At 40.6% G+C, this 12,779-nt stretch overlaps 1 protein-coding gene across 1 annotated transcript in view; it reads right to left on the bottom strand.

Annotated features, from left to right (window-relative positions):
* Positions 1-12,779, bottom strand: part of CDH13 (cadherin 13) — a 738,851-nt gene that overhangs the window by 207,681 nt on the left and 518,391 nt on the right. The window lies entirely within an intron of this gene.

Genomic DNA, 12,779 nt, shown 5'->3' with positions numbered 1-12,779 from the left:
TGGACCTACCTTCTGAACTCCTAAGGAGATCTGCAAAAACACTAGCCAGGATGATGGACCTGATGCCTTACATCCATCTCTCTCTTTTAGATAGTAGATACCTAGTAGATATCAAATATTGGAAACAGAGCCGGCCAAACCTTCTTTGGGGGGGGGGTGAAAAATGCCAGTTCAGTGTCCCCAAAACATTTTGTGAATTCATGTCCATTTTGCTGAATTATTTCAAGTGAAAACAAAAATATGATAAAAAACCCAGAATGCTCTGTTTTGACATTTTCTAAGTGATGTGTTTGTTTTTCACTTTAAATGACTTTGAGTTTCAATATTTTCTTTAGTTTTATTTAGAAAAAGCAATAAAAAGTGTGTGAAAATGTCCCAAATCTAAAATTTTCATTTAGATACTGTTGAAATGAAATGTTTCATTTGACCCAAAAGATTTTTTGACAAATTAAAAAGTGAAACAATCTTGAGAGAAAATCCTTTGGCCCAAAACATTTTTTAATTGCCAGTAAATCCATTATTCATGCAGCTCTAATGGGAAGCTCTCCAATATTCAGCTGGTCCTAGGGGCACTGGAATATTTTCTATAGTGGGGATGCTGAGAGCCATTGACCCAAACTGTAAACCCTGGATATAATGGAAACCACTTCAAGCCAAGGTGTGTGGCACCCCCAGCATCACTAGTTCCAGCACCTATGGCTGGACCTGCCTAAATGATTCTGCTTCATACTTGGTGTTCATATCCTTCAAATACTTTGTATATAGCTATTATCTTCCCTTCCCCTTTCATGTAACCCCTTAGTTATCATGTAGCCAAAAATATATGTATGTTTTAGTTGTCTCTTGAAATACTATTGTGGGTATACAGTGGTGGAGAGGAAGCATTTTCTAGGGTTTTGAAGCACAGGGTGGGGAGTCAGGAGATCTGGATTATCTTCCTAGCTCTCTCAACAAATTTCCTGTGTGGCCTTTGGTAAAATGACTTAAACTCATATTCTAAAAGGTATTTAGGCATCTAACTCCAACGGGAGTTAGACCTTAGAGGTCTCGGCTTTAATCTCTCTGTGTCTCATTTCCCCCTTTGTAAATTGACACTTAATTACCTTAGAAGTGGGCTGTTCTGAGTTTAGTGATGACATATTTAAGCACATACTTAAATGCTTTCCTGAACCGGTCCCTACATGAAGCAATATGAAAAAAAAGCTGCCATTACTGTGTGTACCAAGAATTCCCAGTCTGTTTGCCATTGTGTTTCTGATAAGAAAATGTATAAGCCCATACTCATATTGCCAAGGAAACTTTTCTGAGAGGTGTAGAAAAGTAAAGGTGATGTGCCAAAACATTCAGCTTGGGAATAATAAAGGTTCCCATTGCAGGACTTCTTTATGGGAAAAGAAAAAAACCCTAATTTGTATAACCATAAGCCGGCAAACCTCTTCCAATCCTTTTATGTTATCATCATCCTTTTAAGTTTCACATTCTTCAACAGGTAACTTAATAGTCATTCTGTACATATATAAAAAAAGACTGACATTAATAGGAAGTAAATTTTCTATTCCATTAAAATCTTTGATGGCTGAACAATATAACACACCAGGAGCATCATAAATGGCTGTTCGAGCTCAAGGACACTCACTGTTTCTGGACACCGCATACAAAATCAAAATCACAAAGCATAATAAATTGCTGAATGGATTCCTATAAAAACAACAACAACATGTAAGATAATTACAGATGAGCAAAATGCAACAGGTGAGCACAGATATTTGCTTCCTTTTTTAAATTAAAAAGTTCACCTACATCAATGCTAGAGCCAGATACTAGACTGTGATAAGCCTGCATTTGACAGTTCCAATGGAGCTCTGACTGGCCATTGGGAACTTTTATTAGGAGAATCCTTGGATGGCACAGAGATGTCTTACTGGTTTCTACCAACCACCTCTGGATTGCTGGTGTAGGGGGCAGGACCACAGACAATGAAACATGTAGTGGATGTTTGTCATCCTTCCAGTCCCATGCACCCACTAGCACCTGGTGTAAATGTACATCAGGGACAGGACCTGTGGGTTATTAGCCCCAGTGTCTGTAAAGAAGAAAGTACTCCCTTATACTCTCATTCCTAACCCCACACATTGCTTGTCTGCAACTAAACATTTGGCCCCTATGGCCTGATTCTCCACTGACTTGAACTTTCTGTAGTTATTTACCCCTGGGCAAATAGCGGGAAAAGTGGGTGTCAAATACTCCCAAATCAGTCTCTCAGACAGAAGGTAGCATTTTATACCCATTTCATATTAAATTTGCATAAGGGTAAATGACTGCACAAGAATTCAAGGCAGTGGAGAGTCAGGCCCCAACTGCCTTAATATTCTACCTATCTTGCATATTCCATTCAATATCACGGAGTTCCATAAAAGAAACAAAAAGACACTCTGCTGGCTGCAGAGCAGCTGGACTTTTTGAGGATTGAGACTAGTACTGGAGAACTCTCAAAAGCCAAGAATTTAATGGCATCCACAAGACCACTTCCTTTACTCTCTCCATTTTATTATGATGTTGAAATAAATCTCTCCTGTGGCCAATTATATCTGCCATCTCTTCCTAACTCTCAGACTGACATTCCAGGGGTGAGGAAAGAAATCTGTTCTTCCCTTCCCTTATCTCTTTGTCTCTCTGACACGCCATGAAGAAGAAAGTACTTATCTGTCTCTCCTAGACCTCAGTATGTTTTTCCATGCCATCTCACTGGCTCTTTCCATTTCTCTAATGCACAAGTTTCATCTGCTATACACCGCAGAAACTAAGAGAAGACAACCTCGTGCAAGTGATATGGTGCCGAACATCATCTTAAAAAGATTCCGGCTTCTCCAGAGGCCCATGTCTTTGGAGTCGTTTCAAATTTTCCTAGTAGCAAAGTGAGTTCATTTTTCAGGCCACCCATTCCAGTGTGCTGCATAAGTGGATATTAACGTGCATAATTACTAGCATGGGATGGGTCTGGCTTGTTGGGCAACACTTGCACTTGCGCAGATAGTTTGCAATCTCTCTGGAAGTGATGCTAGTCTAAATAACACAAGTTTCTCTGCCACTGATACATTGCTGAAAGATAACAACCCAGTTATCTGCAAGACACTGACAGAGAGCTACTCTAAGCATGATAGCAGCTGTCTGTATATTCTGAATAAATGCTGATAGCTGAAAAGTATTCTCTTTTGGGGTTACAGTTATTTTATTTATACAAAATGCAAGAAAAATTAGCTCTGTGGCAAGTGTCAGAGGGGTAGCCGTGTTAGTCTGGATCTGTAAAAGCAGCAAAGAGTCTTGTAGCACCTTATAGACTAACAGACGTTTTGGTGCATGAGCTTTCGTGGGTGAATACCCACTTCATCGGATGCATGGCTATATAAACATTAAAAGCGGCTATCTTGAAACAATGAATAAGAAGTTTATAATAATCCCACCAGATTCATAGAATAAACCAGGTGTCTGGCCAGGTGTCTGGCTGATATATCCAGTTGCACCCTCTGCTAGTGCATAGAGTCCAGAAGCTAGTTTTGTTACACCAGCAGGCAATAGGGTTGGAAAGGCCACAGAGGGCATTGTATTAATTTCAATGGAATAGTGGGCCCCGAAAGTCAAAGATGTTAACATGATCCTGTCACTGAACAACATTAAACAGCCAAGCAGGATGTGGGGTTTGGTATCCGGAGACCTCAGTTTGCTTGGTTTAATGGCAAACATACTAAAAGAGGAAAATTTATTGGTTGGGATATACACGGGGAAAGGAATCAAAACAAGGCATGAAGCACTGAGTGATGGACAAACTTAATCAAAGAGTATCAAAGTCCCTTTTGAGAGAGAGGATATACACCTCTACCTTAATACAACGCTGTCCTTGGGAGCCAAAAAATCTTCCCGCTTTACAGGTGAAACAGCGTTATATCGAACTTGTTTTGATTCACTGGAGGGTGCAGCCCCACCCCTCTGCTTTACTGCGTTATATCCAAATTCATGTTATATCGGATCACATTATATCGGGTAGAGGTGTAATTTAGAGTCTTATTTTGTTGAACAGTCTCTCATCAGGGAAAGGAGATCACTTGCTGCAGGTGCCACTCAGTGGTTGAGCAGGGCATGTAAGTTTCTTTTTTTTCCTGGCTCCCCCTGTTGACAGCTGCTCTGGTCCCATGGTAGTCTGCCTATTCTGTGACTCAGCCCTCTAGCCAGTCACATATTAATGTCCATCCCTGCTGGGCTATACAAAGATTCCAGCAGTTGGTGAGTCCTACAGGTAAAGTGAGGGGCTCCTGGGTCTCTATCTTTTTAGATTGATACATGAAACATACATGCAGTGTTTTCATTTTCAAAAATAGAGCTTAGGGAATGAAGTCCAGCTGTATTATTCAATATTTTGCAAACAAAATAAAAGGAGGGTAAGACTTTCAAGCGGTAGATAAGATAAAATGATACAATCATTCTAAGTCAGAGCTGAATCTAATTCAACTTATAGTTTTCCCTAAAATCATTGTAAATATGAATATTCTAGAGAATAATGCAAAGATCAAATGTGAAATACATTTGCTGAAAACAGTAATTTTTCATTAAAAATGTGAGCATGCTGTCAGTCCAACATTTAGAACGAGAAAGTAAGAAGTCTATTGACTGCTTAAAGATGCATATTGCCACAAAAAAAAAGAAGAATACAGAGGGTAGTGCGCACTTGCAAATGTTGTCAATAAAATAAAGCAAAAGCTTTGTATTATGTACTGTTGCCCTTTAGAGTGGCAAAATATTATGGATGAAGAATAATGTGATTCACTGTCAGAAAAAGAATATTTCAAAAGCCATGCATGCCAAGATTTGTACAAATGGCTAGTCCTTCCAAGCATGCTTATGCATCTTGGTACTGTAGAATATGCAAGAACGTTTGGTTTGCATGACTTCTTGGGGGAATAGCTTCTCTGAGTATGAATATCCACCAACTCATGCATTAGCAAGAGTATTCACTAGTTAGCCATCATTCATCCTTCTCTTGTTTCAAATGTTTCAGTCATGCAATCGATAAGAAGAAACAATATTAGGTGGCTTGGTGATTGATCCCACTTCACAAAAAGTCAAAGTGAACAGCAAATCAGTGGGCCAGAGTAACCTCATATTTATGCCTCCTTAATGCATAAATCCTTTAGCTCGCAGGTAGCAAGTACAGAATGAGGGGCCAGGATACACAGCAGACGCAACCTTAATGATAGTGGAGGAGTGGGCAATAGGTCAGCACAGTTGACAATGTGGGGGACACTTGTTGGAAATATGTAGTGGCTAGCCAGGGTGCCATGGGGGTGAATTTCCAGAGTACAAGACACTTAACTTTGCTGGACTTGGCCCAGTGTCATATATCTGCATTGATTTTCTTTACAGATGAATCCTTTAAATATATAGTATAACATAACCATAACATAACATAACATAATACCTATCTTTAAAAAGGAGAACAAAGAGGACCCAGTGAATAATAGACCAGTCAGCTTAACTTTGATACCTGGACAGATACTGGAACAAATAATTATACAAGGAATTTGTAAGCTCCTGAAAGATAATAGGGTTATAAGGAATAGCCAGCATGGATTTGTCAAAAACAAATCATGCCAAACCAACTTAATTTCCTTATTTTGACAGGATTACTGGCTTAGCAGATGCTGAAGGGAGGGGAACTAGATGTGATGTATCTTTTGATATATTCCCACATGACATTCTCATACGAAAACTAGGGAAAATGTGGTCTAGATGAAATTACTATATGGTGGGTGCACAAATGGTTGAAAGACGGCACTCGGAGTAGTTATCAACTGCTGGTTGTCAAACTGGGAGGGTCTATCTAGCAGAGTCCTGCAAGAGTCAGTCTCGGATCTGGTACTATTCAATATTTTCATTAACGACCCGGATAATGGCGTGGAGAGTGCACTTATAAAATCTGCAGATGACACTAAGCTGGATGGGGTTGCAAACACATTGGGAGGACAGGATTCAAATTCAAAACAACCTTGACAAATTAGAGAATTGGTCCAAAATAAACAAGCTGAAATTCAATATAAGTAAGTTCAAAGTGCTGCATGCACAAAGGAAAAAAAAAATCAAGTGTGCAACTACAAAATGGGAAATAAATGATTAGATGGTAGTACTGCGGACAGGGATCTGGAGGGTATTGAGGATCAGAAATTTATTATAAGTCAACAATGAGATGGAGTTGCAAAAAAGCCTAATATCATTCTGGGGTATATTAACAGGAATGTCATATATAAAATATAGGAGGCAATTGTCCTGCTCCCGTCAGTACTGATGAGGTCTCAGATGGAGTTCTGTATCCAGTTCTGAGTGCCACATTTTAAGAATGATATGGACAAAATTGGAGTCCAGAGGACAGCACAAAAATTGATAAAAGGTATAGAAAACCTGATCTATGAGCAAAGGCTAAAACATCTGGGTATATTAAGTCTTGAGAAAAGATAGCAGTCTTCAAATACGTTTAAGGGCTCGTATAAAAAGTATGGGGGTCAATTGTACTCCATGTCCCCTGAAGATAGGACAAGAAGAAATGGGCTTAACCTGCAGCCAGGAAGATTTTGGTTAGATATTAGGGAAAACTTTCTATATGGGTAGCTAAGTTCTAGAATAAGAATAAGCTTCCTAGGGAGATGGCGGAATCTCCATCATTGGAGGTTTTTAAGAACAGATTGGATGAACACCTGTCAAGGATGTTCGCAGTTTACTTGGTCCTACCTTAGCACAGGACCTGGATTTGATGACCTCTCGACGTCCCTCCCAGCCCTACATTTTTATGATTCTATATACTACAGCACTTTGTAGATATTTCAAACTATTTTTAACTATATTGCAAATTAAGTGCAGCAGTTCCTAGCAGGAATGAAAAGCAAATTATTTATTCATCAAACCATATCAGGAGGAGAGTGAACAGCATTTTACATGGATTGAGGTAGCACTAGCTCCTATATATCTCTCAATTCACACAAGAACTGATATTTTCTTCCACAAAGCTGATTCTGTAACATTTGCAAAAGAGCACAGTGGGTAATGGATAAAAATGATTAGTGCTCTATCAAAGAAGTTTAAGAGAACTTGATTCTATGAAAGTATAGCTGCCTTTTCTAGTATTCACATAAGAAGCATTATTTCTTGCTCACTGCAGGCAAGTGTCACTTTGAAATGGATTTTTTGTCCCCTAAAATACAAAACTTCAGGCCATTTACACAACATCAGATTTTTAATTTTTTAATTTTTATTTTTTTTTGTAAGTGAAATTCTGCTATGTTCTATTTTGGGTCATTTAGACCACACACTTTGGTACAGGGCATCTTTCTGCTCTGAATCTATGAATCAAAATGTATTCTCCAGTGGATCTTTGGAGGTATAATTTGCCCCCTTATGCTCTTCAATCTTCATCTCTGACAAACTCAAGGATGCTCAGGTCCCACAAGAAAAAAAAATGAACATAAATCTTCAAAAATATGTCCTTACATGCTTTCTTAAAATGAAAATGGATGTTCTTCCATAAATTATTAGAGTTTGCTGCAAACTCTGAGGAACATACACTTTTGGAAACAATTTGGATACTGAAAAATACATAAATAATATAAATGTTGATAGATTTGGGGCATAATCATTTTTGAAATTGCTGAACACTTCCCTGAGGTGCTAAGCACATTCAACTCCCATCCTCAGAAGTGAAAATGCTCAGCAGGTTTTCCAGATTGGGCCTTTCAGCTTACTGTATATGCCATATTTTTCGGTAAACTGAAGAAAATAACTTTTTCTGTCATTATATTTTGCATGTGGCCATGTGTTATAGAAACAGGTCCAAGCTCAAACCTTGGGTCTAAGCCAGTGGTTCTCAAACTGGGGCCGCTGCTTGTTCAGGGAAAGTCCCTGGTGGGCCGGGCCGGTTTGTTTACCTGCCACATCCACAGGTTTGGCCAATTGCGGCTCCCACTGGCTATGGTTCACTACTCCAGGCCAATGGGGGCTGCAGGAAGGGCATCCAGCATATCTTTCGGCCTGCACTACTTCCTGCAGCCCCTATTGGCCTGGAGTGGTGAACCATGGCCAGTGGGAGCCACAATCAGCCAAACCTGCAGATGCGTCAGGTAAACAAACTGGTCTGGCCCACCAGGGACTTTCCCCGAACAAGCGATGGCCCTTGTTTGAGAACCACTAGTCTAGACACCCCAAATTTGCTTTGAACTTTGCAGCTAAAATTACACTGAAGTTCATATTGAGGTGAGCGAATAGCTGATTATTTTTCAGCTCAGTGGTCAAACCAAAAAATCTGAATATATTTTTTTAGTGCAACCCAGAAATGGAAAATTATTTTTTTCTCGCTATAAAAATAAATGCATTGAACTCATTATTTCTTTCAACCTGAAACATAATGTTTTGTTTAGTTTTTGAGAGCTTATCTTTGTGTTTTAATAAATCTAACTACATTTCTAACTGAAATATTATTTAAAAATGAAAAGTTAAAATGTTTCATTTGAAAAATGTCAGAATGAACCATTTTGACTTTTTAAAAAATCTCTTGCGGGAGAGGTTGGGGACATGAATCTATTGGCGCGAATTTGATGTGAATTCACAAACAGATTTGGCTGATCTGAAACTGCGTTTTTTGGCAAGGAGTAATGACCAGGGAGGAAGAAAGGCTGCTCTGGGTATCCTAGCTGCCCCAGAACCTTTCCTAGGTATCCACTGACTCACCTGCCTACACACCACCTTATCTCCAGGTCAGATGTAGGGGGAAGGTTAAGGCAGGTGCCTCTGTCTAGTAGATGGGGAATTGCCCAGCTCTAGTACATATACAGGCCTGAACTTAGTGGCTGGGGTGTTATATTGCTATATGCTAACCCCCCCTCCAACACAAAATGGAAAAAAATTATCTGACAAACAGTATTTAGGCAAACTAGGCAGGAGCCAGTTCAACTCCCAGTGAAATCAATGGGGAAAACTCCCATCAACTACTAGAGGAGTTTGATTTGGCCCTAAATACTGGCATATGATACGGTTTAATACAGGGGTTCTCAACCTCGGGGTCAGGACCCGTCAGGGGGTTGTGAGGTTATTACCTGGGGGGTCGCGAGTTGTCAGCTTCCACGCCAAACCCCACTTTGCCTCCAGCATTTATAATGGTGTTAAATATATTAAAAAGTGTTTTTAATTTATAAGGGGGGGGTCACACTCAGAGGCTTGCTATGTGAAAGGGGTCACCAGTACAAAAGTTTGAGAATCACTGGTTTAATACTACAATATTTAGTTACTATATGTCATATTTCCAATCTTTTCTCAAGATTGAGACTGAGATCATAGATGTAGACTTCCTCTCTATTGGGGGGGGAGGGGTGCTCAAACCCCCTCTCCCCTCCACCCCAGACTCCACCATTCCATCCCTTCCTCCAAGCCTCCACCCCACCTCTTCCCTCCCCCATTCCATCCCTTCCCCCAAGCCCCATCTCCCTTGCCTCTTCCTGCACCTGCTCTTCTTTCCCCATCCCCACTCACCCCCTGCCTCCCAATGCATTCTGCATGCCATGGAACAACTATAGGGAGGCGGTTGGAGGAGGGGGAGCTTGACTGCCAGCAGGTGCTAAGCACCCGCTAATTTTTGTTCCATGGGTGTTCAGCCCTGGAGCACTCACAGAGTCATCACCTTTGTAGCCAGCCTGGTGTTCTAAAAGCAGACAGGTAATGCAGGAAACCTAGGCTCACAGTGGCTTCAGATCTCCTTTCATTCCAAGTAGCAGAGGAAGGAAACACCGTGGCTACTGCACACTTGACAACCATAATCTGACTGCACAAATTCTTCCTGATAACTGATCCCAGAATTGTTCATCTTCAGAAGAGCAGCAAAGAATCCTGTGGCACCTTATAGACTAACAGACGTTTTGCAGCATGAGCTTTCGTGGGTGAATACCCACTTCGTCAGATGCGTGTAGTGGAAATTTCCAGAGGCAGCTTGCATATATATACCTGCTCCTGGAAATTTCCACTACATGCATCCGACGAAGTGGGTATTCACCCACGAAAGCTCATGCTCCAAAACGTCTGTTAGTCTATAAGGTGCCACAGGATTCTTTGCTGCTTTTACAGATCCAGACTAACATGGCTACCCCTCTGATACTTCTTCAGAAGAGGACACTTAATGTTCCTTCTGATCTTCCTTTGTTCACACCCTCATATAAGGGCAGGTTTTCCAGTTGTGAGATATTTAAAGGCAGTCCAAGGGATCAAGATTCTGAAGGTTCTTAGGAATTTATCTTAACTGGTCTTCATCTAGAGGCAAGTGTGATTAGACATAAAAACTGCTCAGTTGCGTGGGAGGAGCAGATGGTAAGTTGAAGCTCACAAAGCAAATTACATATATTTTTTCCATCAAATAAATGTCCCTTTAAATATTCCTTTTACTTCCTGGGGAGTTACCAGATATATGGGGTTGGGGCGGGGGTCCTTAATCTCATTAAAAACAATAACCTCAACATTTGTCTTTCCATTCAGAACAACCAATCCTTCACCCAGGTGTGTTTACTCATGTATAAAGTCTGAGCTACCTAGCTCTGATGATTTTGGTTGGTTGGGGTTTAGTATCCGGATCTTGAATTTCTGCAAAGAAAAGACTCCCAGAGCTGTCTCACAGCAGCTCTTCTTAAAATATAAAAGCATGAAAAAATAATATGGGTTGCTGCTTATGTTCAAAAGGGAAATCAAAAACTGTCAGATGCCTTGTACCTCTCCATCTCAGTATCTCCCCTTGGGCAATATTTTCAGCTTCCCTATGATACATAAACATGAAAGAAACTAAACTTGAAATAAAAAAAATAGCAATTTACATTCTGTCAATTTAGGTCGAGTCAAGAGGAAGGCTTCACATAAGCATCTGCATCTACTCAATGAACAAAATTAATAAAAGAGCTAGAAAACATGGACTAACTTTGATCATCACTTTAATACAGTTGCTTTAAAAGCATTTATATCAACTTCCAGTGCATTCACATTTGAATAATGAGAGTCACATTCTTTTGTCCTTACATGTTTAGTCTACCTGATATGTTTAACCTTAGACTAAGCCACGGTTTCCTCAGTTGCTTTCATTGCTATTCAGTGAATATGCACAGAATAGCTAAAGATAATACCACTTTGGCAATTGTTTTTGTGTTTCAAGAAAAAATATACAGTAATAAAAAAGGACTGATACATAAGACAGACTGGGCTGACTGCAACTAGGGCTCACATGAAACTGCCGAAATTTTGGCGGTCAGAAATAGCTGGCTCAATTTGTATGGTTTCATGGCTCACCTGAAACTTGGAGGTTGTGCAAGCTTGCACAACCTCCGTGTCAGTTTCAACAAGAAGCTTCCCTGCAGGACTTCCTTCTGTAAATTCTGGGGGTATCTTCTGAAATTACATCATACAGTCACTTGAAAATCCTGCCCTTCAGCACCCATAATCTTTGGAGAGGGAGTGGCTCAATTTCCTCTCCCTCAGATCATCAGTGGGGGGATCTTTGACCCATTCTTCACAAACAGAACGACCAGATGTCCCAATTTTATAGGGACTGTTCTGATATTCACACTCACTATCTGGTCACCGTATTCACAACTGGCATCCACATAAGGGCAGCAAATAGGACTGGTTCCTACCCATCCCCCTCCAGCATCCTGGAAGACTTCCTGAAAGCAAGATGTATGTGCATGCCTCATCATTAAGCAGCAGTGGGACCGAGATATGCTACTCCAGTCTCACCCTGCCTCTGTTAATACCCTAGTCTAGAGCCTGAGACACCCCAAGACAGTATTGTGACGAGAGAGAGGAATTCCTTTAACTGTGACTTGACATTATAGAAAGGGAAGTGTTGGCATAACCATGCCCACTTATAATTATTTGTATTATGATAGTGCCTAAAGGCCACCAACACTCAGGATGAGGTCCCCCCGTGTTAGGTGCTGTATAAACACACAGGAAGATAGTACCTCTCCTGAAGCTAATTTTCCAGGTCTATTACAAGCCTCTGCCTCTGAATGGGATTGCAGTCAGGCTCCCAAGTTCCTCTGATGAAGTGAATGCAGGCTATGGGGAAGCAGCAGGCTGGCTTGTTGGTCCCTAGAAGATGCTGGATAGAGCAGCAGAACTACTGGCTGACTACAAAAGTGCCAGGTGGCATGATGGGTAAGTGGGATAGTTAACTGCCAGGAAGACTCTGGAAGGAAAAGCGAGATTGCAGGCCAATATGTCACCCCAAAAGACACATTAAGGCAAATCAGTGGGGGTCAGAGCCTACAAGAGAGGGAGAGCCTGGTATGGTAGAAATGGAAGGGACTCGGGTTAGACTATATTCTCAGCTAAAAGTTAATTATAACATATGTGAGCTCAGGTAACACTGGGCTTCAGTGCTGAAGGTCTGCATAGTTCCAGCTATAGCTTTATAATGCTTTCAACACACGCAGAAGCAACAAAAATCACTTTTGCAATTTTGGCGAGATTGGATGATGCCACCCTACTTTCCACACAAAGGTATCAAATCAGCAGTTAATAGGAAATCCTGGGGAGCTCAAGTCTTGCTTTTAGCACACACTGTGGAGTAGCAATAACAGTTCAATCTTAGACAGATTTCTTGTATGTAAATAGCATCATTATTTCATGTATTACCACTGACCTTTGGCGCATACTAGGCAAGGTAGGGTTGTTCATCACCTTCCATTGATTTTTCAGTTCCCAGTAAATTG

Source organism: Chelonoidis abingdonii, chromosome 19 (assembly GCF_003597395.2).
Source record: "Chelonoidis abingdonii isolate Lonesome George chromosome 19, CheloAbing_2.0, whole genome shotgun sequence".
Taxonomy (NCBI): Eukaryota; Metazoa; Chordata; order Testudines; family Testudinidae; genus Chelonoidis; species Chelonoidis abingdonii.
This window is presented reverse-complemented; position numbering and strand designations above follow the sequence as displayed.